The sequence below is a fragment of the Varroa jacobsoni genome, unplaced genomic scaffold, assembly GCF_002532875.2.
Source record: "Varroa jacobsoni isolate VJ856 unplaced genomic scaffold, vjacob_1.0 scaffold_664, whole genome shotgun sequence".
NCBI classification, from domain to species: domain Eukaryota; kingdom Metazoa; phylum Arthropoda; class Arachnida; order Mesostigmata; family Varroidae; genus Varroa; species Varroa jacobsoni.
The window spans coordinates 31,518-42,746 of record NW_019213566.1 but is presented as its reverse complement, the minus strand read 5'-3'; the positions used below and the strand labels follow the sequence as shown (position 1 = coordinate 42,746).

Genomic DNA, 11,229 nt, shown 5'->3' with positions numbered 1-11,229 from the left:
CTAGGCCATAGACCCATCCTCACGGTCTCGTTAGCGCATTTACTATTATTGCTATCCATAATGATTGTGGTATAATATTACTATACTACTATATAAAGCTCCACGTGCTAGATCTTGTATATATACCGGGATTGCTGCAGCTGGCAAAAAGCATGTAGGTTTGTCCACAAGTTTATCGTTTGTCATCGATCGATGAATCTGCAATTATAGGAGTCAATTAGCATGGAACTAATGACTGTTATATGTCTGTAGGAAAAACTGTACACTCAGGAAAAGAGCCATTAGAAGAGGCTGACGTCTAACGGTTTGAAGAACAATGAGGTAGTAGTAGCAGTTCGACATTTTAGGTAAAGAGTCCGGTTTTACTTTCGTTGCTAATCGATACGCGATGTAATTTTGCTAAATATTCCACAATTCTAATCACCACCGAAGAATATCCTGGCGTCATGGACGCTAAAATGAATAACGGAGGCGGACGTTCTTCTAAAACGAGGTGGCCGTAAAGTACAGTTGGAGTCTTATCAGCGTGGTGACGAATAACTGTACATCTCGAGCACTGTGACTGCATCGTGATCTGCCGCAGACACCGATGGAAGTTGAACGGCAAGGATCGTCAACAGATACGCGCTACCGGAAATCGCGAACGTGAAAAACCCCAGCAAACTCTATCCTATAGGATGGTTTCGATTAGTTACCAGGCCAGACCAGACCATTCGCTCAATTAAATGCGTTAAATCCACTGGCGTCGTTTTCAGGACGACAGACAGTCACATAGCACTGGACCGTTCGATGGAGAGAAAGCGAAAAAGATACGACGGAATTGCGTGGACAATATTCTGACAACGTTTTTTTTCTTTGTTTCGGAGATGATGTAATAACTTTTTCTTTTGGGCTTTTAGCGACGAGTCGTTTGCGCAGCGAATGCTGTCTGGGTCGATGTTGTCTAATATCTGCAGTGGCAGTCCTTAAGTCAATACTCGTATTTTAGTCTGTTGCGCGTCTTTACGTCTCGCAGAACGACCTACTTTATTTGTTACCAGGCGTGTCAGATATGAGCTGGAACCTTCGCTCTTTGTGCTCACATATGTAATTCCATATGATTTCACCTAAACAGCGTACCGGAGCAAGCGCTCCAGTATAATCATACCTTGCATCATCTAGTGATGAACATGCTGTCAGGACAAACTCTGAATATGAGAAAGCGTTAATCGATAATCCTTTATTTTACGGACATGAAATACGGATATGAAACAAGGCCAATAATTTAGCTACGCTTTAGAGGGGGACCAGAATCTTGACAACACCAATTATTGTATTTCAACAAATACATATAAGTTGAGCAGTTATTGTGGTAGAAACAACATTAATATACATTTTAAACAAATGATATTGTAGCCATGCTGGGAAATCGTTTTCACAGAACTGGCGGTAGACTGAGCATTTGTGAATGAGATTTAATAATGAAAAGTCAGCATTCTGCCGTTTTTTCAAAGGAAGAAGATGGTTACCTTGAACACACTGTTGTTGATAAAAACATATTTACTTATCAAATTTTAGGGACGAGTATATTTGAAATCGCTTTGCTTGCGGTGAGATAGCGACATCTATTCATCAAGAACTGTCCTTGCGATAGCACTATGGGTAACGTGTCTACATGCTAAAATAATGGACACGTAATCGTTTAGGTTACATAATGATATGTGCTGCAAACTACTCGTCTGAGGTAATGCCTTAAGCACAAAAAAAATCGTTTTTTGCATCGCCGTCGTATCGTGTGCTTAAAGGAATGCAATGGGGGTATGTATTATCGTCATCATCAAATAACCATACTGTATGCTATCTATAGCCGCACCGCGCACGTTTTCCAGGAATCCAAGATGTCATGCAGCATTAATTAGTAAAAAAAGTAGAGCAGGTATATGCATCAGCTTTCGCCTAAATCTGCTGGTTTCGCCACCGAAATCACGTTCTCTTTTGTTCGGCGCCATCTTCTCGAACGATCATTCTGCTGTGGGTGGCATAGACGAAACTCTGTCTTGTATATATGGCTATAGTGCGCTCGAGATGGGCTCTTTTGTTAGTAATAGTTGTACGACTTCTTTCTAGAACATACCGTACGCATTTCGCTCCACTCTAGATCTAGAGGCAAAACTCGTTTTTTGCTTTTTTTTCTGCATTTCCACTGTTTTCTCTACAAGTTCATAATACATACTTCGAAGATTTCTATATTTACCCAATTCATTGTTCATTCGCTGTTTGACTCAAAAGCTTCAGTTTAGAAGTTGATGACGGCAGTTCGTTCAAGGTCGTAAATTGTTGTCACTTTCCTTGTGGTTTTCAACTACCTAATCAATCAGCATGGAGTTGCATATATTTCGTGTACTAATAGGACATAGGTCGAGAATTATTTAAATTTTTAGATCTACCAAGTAGTTCCGGACAAGTTCTATATAATAACTTATGAACGTTGTCTTTATAAAATACTTTTTCCATCCCTGCTAGGATATATGTACATAGTGTGTATGCTCATACCGGAGTAAATTTTCTGGCGTTGCTTTTGTAAGAAAGTTCTTTCCGATCGGTGGCTCTAGTACGTCGAAGGATGTTATAGAACAGTTGTATCAGCGGCAGGTTGTTGTCGCAGCCAAGCACCGATTGCATTGATCGACTTGTGGACGGGTTACCTGACGCACAGACTCATACAGGCCCTTGCACTTACATTCAACTAAATACCATTAATCTCTTGCCGTCTTAATGACGACGCCGCTGAATTTTTGCCAGTGGTCCTCTCTTGTCGTCCGCAGCCCATGCATACATTGTCGAAACGAAATGCTGATGTAACGGGTCATTTTGCAGCAAGTTCGTACATGTAGTTGTAACCTATGTGTTCAACTGTGCGTGCTCAGTTTCGCACTTGACTCGCAAGCGGCGACAGTCGCAATTCTGTTTGGTATTCGGACATGAATACCATTGCTACGGCTCTACCGCTGTTGCAACAGCTTTAACATTGTCGACGCTTTTCTTCCTGTTACTGCTGTTGTTATTGTAGTAAAGAGGCACGTTTAGGGCTCGCGCGACCCGCGTTTCTTCCTCAGGCGTATTGTCTTTCTCTCTCTATTTATTTTCTATTCGCCTATTTTCCAGGGCTAGCATCGTTTCATTTATTGCCGTGCGGCTGCCGTTGGTGGTAAACGTAAGGACTGTGTGTGTAAAGTAGCTGGCTGCTTAAAATGCCCGCGCGAGGTGGCCATTGCCACCGTCCATGCTGATCTTGTTCCTGTTATTCTTCCCGGAGGCGACACAGCTGGGTCATGCAGCTTTCGCAGTTGCTGCGGTTTGATGTTATCGTAGCTTTACAAAAATCGGCATGTGCCGACGGCACGATAGAAGTCAACGACATAGGTGAGCATCGGAAAGGATCGAAAGCGAGAACGCCAAGAAATCACGGGGACAGAACGCCAGTTGTCTTGTCGCTTGAAACAAGGGAATCCGCAGAGCTTACCGCTGTCTGCTGCTATCTGTTCCTGCAGCTTATGTGGCTCTCCCTGCTGTGTCGCGTTTTCCGATTTGCTCAATAATAGGCATGATATATTTATATACGTTTACGCCAATTCTGCAGGAACTTACTGTTGTTGTCTTTATGGCTGTGGACCCGCGCCCGCAACCGACCGCTTGCCGACTCATGTCTTGCCAGTCGCTTTGACCAACGTCGTCTTTATAGCGGTCGCCTGCTTTAGTCGACATACAGTAAATATTTAGCCGCATCGAGTTTCTCGTCTATCTTTGTTTTTTCCAGATCTACAGAAGCTGTCACTTGGGAGGGCGGAGCGTGAAAGATATAGAAACTCAGTGAAAGCAAAGGCAGGCGGAAGGAGAGCAGCTAACGACACAATGAAAGAACATTCTCTGGAAGGATTTGCTAGCAATAAGATAGTGAACCATTCTGTTCTCCTGACGCGCTTTGTCGGGCGCGCACACACACGTTCCTACTGCAATGGCACCACGAACCCGATCACGTCAAGATCGTACTAGGAGCATTGATAGCCCTGGCAGCTGCAGCAATCATCGTATCATCATCGCCAAAACGCTGAAGCACCCCGTTTGGTGGCTCAGAAACATGTCTGATGTCGGTCGTTAGTTTATAACGTTATTCGGAACCGCCGCCGCACAGATACATCGCGTCGACACAAGGCAAGCTAGAGTAGCAGCAGACAACACCGTATACTTAGTTGCACACACATTATGCCGACCAATAAGCCGATATATGTTGCAAACAACGACAACGACGCACAAAAAGTGCAGGCGATAACGGAAGTGGTGTGGCGGCGATGGTGGTCCCGTAAGCTTGGGGATGACTGATTCCTTCTCGGTGGCTGGGCTCGTCGGCTGAATCCCTTGAGCTCTGGATACCTGAATGAATCCCTTCCTGTGTTCCAGTCCGTGGGAGCTAGTCACAAGACGCCGTCGACCAGCACCGGCAGCAAAAATGTGCTTAGCACCACAAACATTCTACCGTAAAGTATATACACATATTCTTCAGAATAGTAGTGAATAGCCGGTGAACAGTGTGTTCCGAATGGCGGCATCTGCTGTGCTCTGCCAGTAAGTGAGCTATATATTAGTGGCAAAGCAGCAGGGAACAACAACAAGCCTTCGAATATCATTTTAACTCATCGGCTGCAGGCACGGCGATGGCTACCTGTGATAACAAGCACCCCTAGCAGCTCTACTATTACTACAACTACAATGCTGATATTAATTATACTATATTGATACTATATATTCTTAGATGTTAAACGGACAGCCCACACACGATACGCTATTTTCATACTTTACTCTCATTGTTTGGGGAACGGCTAGGCAAATCCGGGACCGATTGCTGGTTAATCTCATTTCAAATCTTTGGACAGCAGGCGCACTAGAAGGAGACCAGACAGGTGAAATTCCTCAGTCCCGCGGTTATCCGTTAACTGTTGTGGCGATGGCAGCGCCAACAACGGGAAAGCGCCACCTCATTTCCCAACTTTTGTCGCTTCGTCTCGACTGACACGCCGGCGTCAACATGTCCTTCTTCTACAGATGGAACTGCATGCTAATGTTAGGACGGCTGCGCGGACTACGAACAGTGAGAAAAGTCAAGTTGAAGACAATTGTTTGACAAAAAGAAGAACAAAGTGCGAGCTGTCCATTGTTACAGAAGTTTTTCTACTAGTTTGACTACTTAATTTTTTAATATGTATCTCCCGTATAGATATATAATGGATTACGTAGATGAAAAAAAGTACTTCGCAAACTTACGAGGATTAGTTTCTTGTGAAGAAGTATCTTTTGCCTTTGCCCATAGATAATGCTAATAAAATAGCAAAGTTTGACCTTGGTTTTCTGAGAGCATGTTAAAGCAACGGCATATGTTCACGAACCAACACCTCATAACGCATCACTATTAAGCAAGCAAAGAGGGGCAGGGGCTTCAGAAGCAAAGGCAATCGAAGACGAAAAAGACTTTAAATAGATTTGGATTAAGCAAAAATGTGTATTTTAGCTTCAACATATGAGAATCTGCTAAATGGTGCATGTTGCTAAACGTTGGCCCATATTCCGCCTCAAGAGGTTATAGCGTCTAAGCTGTGTGTGACATTTTGCTGTTTAACTACATTTGAATTGAATTATAATAAAATAATATATAATAAATATTATTAAAAAGGAACTATATTTCATTATAATCGGAGACGATCAGCGTCACCTCGATGTTATAGTTTTCCATATGCTATATATAACTTTGACTCGACTGCTCATCGATCGACTTCTTGTGATTCTTGTGGCAATTCGTTCATTGTAAATTATATATCCACTTCTTTTAACTGTAGAATAGGCCATAATAGGTTAAAGTAACAATAAGTTCCTATTCTTCATCTTGTATAGGACGACTTTAGAGATATATTATCGCTAGAGACGTCTACCCTGTTCATATCTTTTCGACTCTATAAAATGACAGCTATATTTGTTTTTTAATAATGTGCTCTGTACTGTTCTAATAGTTAGCGATACTTAAGCGATGGATTACCACACGAATGTTGTATAATGTATAGATGGGACAAGGTGACTACTTCAGTACCAACATATCTCATTTCTTCAGGCTTCGCTCAACGTCTGCCACTTATTTGCTATTTTTCGTGACATTTTCTACTAAAAGGCAACTTTCTCTCACAGACTATTCCCAGCGTACTGGTAGAGGTTTAAGAGTTTCGGGCAATCCTGGAATGTAATCTTTTCATGTGGTCTGGCCATTTAGGCTCAGGAAGAATCGCCATCCACAATTAGTAAAAGTTAACGCTAGGATTAACAAGACTTTCGTTAAGCCCCGTCGCGGAATCCCTGAGTGAGCACCATCTAAGTGAAGTTAATAAAGCAGATGATAATAAACATGACACTAGTTGGACATTAAAGACGAAACTATTGTTATTTCTCGTGGACGTAATATTTTCTCTAACTACGAAAACAGCTCTAGAACGTCGCTATCGTTAAAAAGTGCGGCTGTGTTGTTAGCGGTGTTACATAGCGAGCAGCGTGTAGAATCAGAAACTCATCCGGTCTACTGATTACGCACTCGCCGTGACTCTGGCTAGTTTTTCTTTAGCGATATAAAGCTACTTACACTCTGAGTCCTGAAGCCCTGATGAACAAGTTCGGTCAAGATCATCTGATCTTACATTGGGCCTCGAGACAAGAAAACTTCAACGTCTTCAGCTTTCTAATCTTTAAGGCTTGGCTTAACGTTGAGCTAAACGAAGCTCGTCTTTTTTTTTTTCTATTTTTCCGACAGCCACTAGTGGATTGTTTGTGGCGATCGTTTGCCCACAGAAACAAAATCATAATCTTGTCAGGCAGATAGACGCAGCAAGGCCTTTGGTGGTCTTTTCTGTAATAGTAACATATAATACGACCGGATAACTATCTCTAGCCATTCTACAAGTTATGTTGAAAACATGCTTAGTCATGTGCGGGACGAACGTCGATCTGGTTCACTCGGAATAGAAAAACTTACAATTACTGCGGACAGTTGAAGTTAGTTGAATGATATTTATATAACTGATACACATTTTTTCTATTGCGTATTCGATTTCTTTGTGATCATTAATGCTTTCCTGCACGTTCCGATCGCGCTATACACCATAGGCCAGGCCACGGATAGGCCGCATACGACGACTAGTTTTTCGCTAGATTCGTTAGATTTGATCGCATCGGCACGTTAAGCCATCGTCATGGCACAGTCTTGCGATCTTGCAGCCGCTATAGGTTTCGATTATGTAGACGATCACTATTTTATAGTTTACTTAATGAACTCATGAGGTGTATATGTTCAGTCACTGTCTCATAGATACGTCGACAATAAAACACTGGTTGACCATTAGAGGACGGCACCGACGGCTTGCTGGTTCTAGCTAGCTGATTTTGTTATCCACGAAAAAACGCCATCGACAGTAACAAATCTGTATCGAAAATGGACACGCTTGTGGGTACCGACTGATGCTATTTTTTTTACGTACATTGTTTGTTCGCGGATTATGCTCACACTTCCGGTGTATTGTGATCATACGGTGGCTGATAATTACGTTTGGAGTTTTAACGTCAAGCATGTGGATCATATGCGCGAATTTTAGGTTTCCTTTTCGAAATAAAAGCGATTTATCTGAGTATATATATATATATATATATATATATATATATATATATATATATATGTACCTGTTAGAATAATAAACGTTAAGCTGAAATCTAGGAAAAGTCACACTACATAATCGCGCCTATGTTGGGCTTTTCGTTGCAGTAACCAATGTAAAATAATACCTGCAGGAACTGGCCCAGACAAACGGATCAGGTTATCCAGTAGACACTTCAAAAAGAACTACAGAAGAATTATATCAGCGAGCTTACTAAAATCAGTGCTGCTATGACATCACTTCGGCTGTGGAGTGAAAGTTAGCGAAAAATATTCATTGTGTTAATAGATACATACTTAATCATGAACGTGAAAAACGTTTTCTGTCATAAATTTTCTGACAGACTTAATTGAGCGCATTGAATTTATGTAGAGAGCAAATCGTATAATTACTTAATTCATTCTTGAACTCTAGGAGTATTCTCGGACTGTCGCTGAACTCGAGAATCAAAGGGTTAGATTTATATTCATTCGGTTCACTTGAACCCAATTTAGACCCAGCCAAGCACGTCTTCCATAATTTATTTTACAATGAAACAGAAGAAGAGTATTCTTCTATTATCAAAAAAAGCCGCTATATATCTTTGTCGCATTCTCCTTTAATGTGCCGAGACAAAATTTTTAAGTCAATTAAGGGTTAAACTTTTCTGAATTTCGCTCTGCATTGACGAAACGAAGATGCTTCGGAGCAACTTTTAGTGCAGACTTCGACTGACTCTCTGTTACACATACACGCGTTCATTTCCACAAGCTGATGTGATAATGTGAGGTAAGTTAATTGGTCGAATGAGCTCATTAAACTAAAAAACTATCTATATAACCCAACTTCAAATCTTAGCTCAACTAGCATATTTAACCCTCTGCATAATGGCAAGATATTGATTTATCGTTCACACCTGTGCACCTCGGTACCTTAACGCTAAGAACTGAAGCACTGTGAAAAAAGTTATGCTAATATCTATCGATTTCAAAAGCGTTACTTATATTGCTAGATATTAGGCACAACATTGGTAAGTTGCTGGAAGTTTTGACTCCGCATCTTCCGAGGATTGAAAGTTCCTAGATTACATTTAATCAGATTAGGCATTTAATCAAAATAATAGTTTCATGCATTTATACATTCTTTTACTTCATAAATAATATTGAGAAATTTCAGGTGACAATTAGAACGTCGAAACAGTCCCTGTGGAGAGCCTTATAGACAGGACATTCTTACCTTCGACCTTAGAAACGTTTAAATGAAACGCATCGTTGTCGGTTTGTTCGGTCGGTTTTATTCAATGAACTAACTGATCTTGTTATTAGAAACGCCTAGATGTTTACTGGCATACGTATTCACGCATCATGTCTCGCCCTTTTCACGAAGCGATTGCAGGTACTGTGCTCTTCAATAAATTGTAGTTTTTTGTCTTAGTGATTAGCTAGTTCGGTTGAGGTGCAGGGTAAACACCCTCCGTGATAGAATGGTAGTGAGGCTGAGGGACAATCGATCTGGCGAAATAGCGATAATGATTCTTTTTTTGCCAGTTAGTTCTTTTTTAGTGCATCATTGTGACAAAGCACGTTTCTTCTTGCCCTCTCAGATCCTATTTGACTCTGACAAAAATAGGCCTGGCCATAGAGAACTTGTATTCGAAGTTATGTCCAAAGGTTTTTCTGGTTAGATTTACTCGGTATTGATTAATAATAGGCTTAGAGGGACGCTGCTGCGAGCAGACACAAGCTGAAACAATATGGAATTAACACAACGTTTTAAGGGACACTGCATACTTCAGTCTATATTGACTGAACGAAGACCTGGTTGGGTATTTGGCTATCGAAATGCGCCAATAGGCTAAACCAACCCTTGATCACTTAACGTGCGTCTCTAACGTATAAATGGATGATAAATTGATGCATTGTGGACTTTCGGAGCTTACGTGGCGGTAACGACACCGCAAGAATCATACGGTTATGCTTTGCCGTTCAGACGATATACTGCAGATACAACTGTAATGCTAGAAGATATCTTACGGTAGATATCCTGTAGCAGATGGCCAACGAAGTGTTATAAAAATGTTAGTAATGCATCTTTTATATGATACCATAGCTCTGAGTATTAACAGCCAGCTCCTTGTCGAAAAACGAAAGTGCCTTACAACTGCACGCCTTCCTATTTCATTCTTTGATCAAGCGTGAACCTTCATACGGACCTCCTTGTAACAGCCGTAGTGCTTAGCAATTAGTCGTATACACGTACGCTCGAATACCGATATGGGCACATATCAACATCGACAAATTGCGACCCCCTGTCCATCGAACATCGTCGTGTGTCCGTGCGGTGATCGTACTTCATTTTTGAGATACCCCGCGGGACGAAACGAAGTGTTTTTTTTTCTTTTAGTTCACGCACGGTAGATGCGACGACAGCAAGAATGGCACCAAGGCAACATGAATGCCTGGTGCTTTTTTCCCGTGGGACAGCATGTAGTCGCGCTGTCTGCCGCACCATCCTTGCATACGCACGATAGAGCATGGAGTAACGATCGGCGCTAGTCTAGCCAAAGAACCGGACCGTTCCATCTAGGACCAGTCGTTCCTCGATAATCGGAACGGTGGCGGCGCGCCGTCTCAAGGATCATTTGTATACATGCCTTAAGCACTTTTGCGCCAGTTGTGAATTAAACGTTGTAAGTGCACACGGACGCTGGTGCAGGTTGTAAGCCGCTGCTGAAGATGCTCCGTTTGGCGTGCTATGCGCGAGTAACTACTACGTCTGCGATGCGCTACAACAGAGAATAGGCGACCAGCGTTGAGCCGTAGGGACACCGTAACTGTCTCATGAAAACATGCATACCCATCGATATTCGATCATGTTAAGGAATAGCACCAACGGGATTGGTCGTCGCTGAATCACCATCGGCTCGGCTTGATCCAGTGGCGGTGCATGTGCGTTATACATGAATCTTCTTAGAATACTGACGAATATATAATTGAAGTTTGGGTCTTATCGTCAGAAGTCGCGGTTTTTCTTACCAGATTAATTGAAGCTTTAATTAACGTGAAGAAAGCAAAAACGAAAGCAGGGACGTGTCCAACATCGACTGAGTCACCTGAAACTCCTCCAGCGTATTTCTTGCTCATCCGATTCGCGTTTAGAATATTCCATATATTAGTTATTATTGCAGACATTGCATTTCAGATATATATAAACGCTATGCTACTATAACATAGTATTTTAGGAATATAGGCAAAGCGTTAGGTATCTCATTTACAAGTCGGTTGCACAGCTAAATCAGCTTTTCATTGGAATAACTTGTGCACTTTTTGCTACTTTAATAAGTGTCAAATAGAAAGTCCAATTGCTTTTGGCTCACTATATATACATCGTTACGTTCCCGCTGGGTTTTAGTCTCGAGCCCGACCGAGTCTCGTGCCACGTGCGCATCATGTTATGTTTTCTAGCTACGTAGTCATTTACTGCTATCGCTGTCGTTGGTGGCCGCCACTAGACAGTGTCAAGGCCTTTG

General features: G+C 41.9%; 1 long non-coding RNA gene across 1 annotated transcript; it reads left to right on the top strand.

Annotated features, from left to right (window-relative positions):
- LOC147753196 (uncharacterized) lies at nucleotides 1-5,703 on the top strand. The gene is made up of 2 exons (XR_015311921.1): nucleotides 1-3,402; nucleotides 3,797-5,703. It is a non-coding gene; the product is annotated as an uncharacterized LOC147753196 (long non-coding RNA).
- Nucleotides 5,704-11,229: the final 5,526 nt, after the last annotated feature.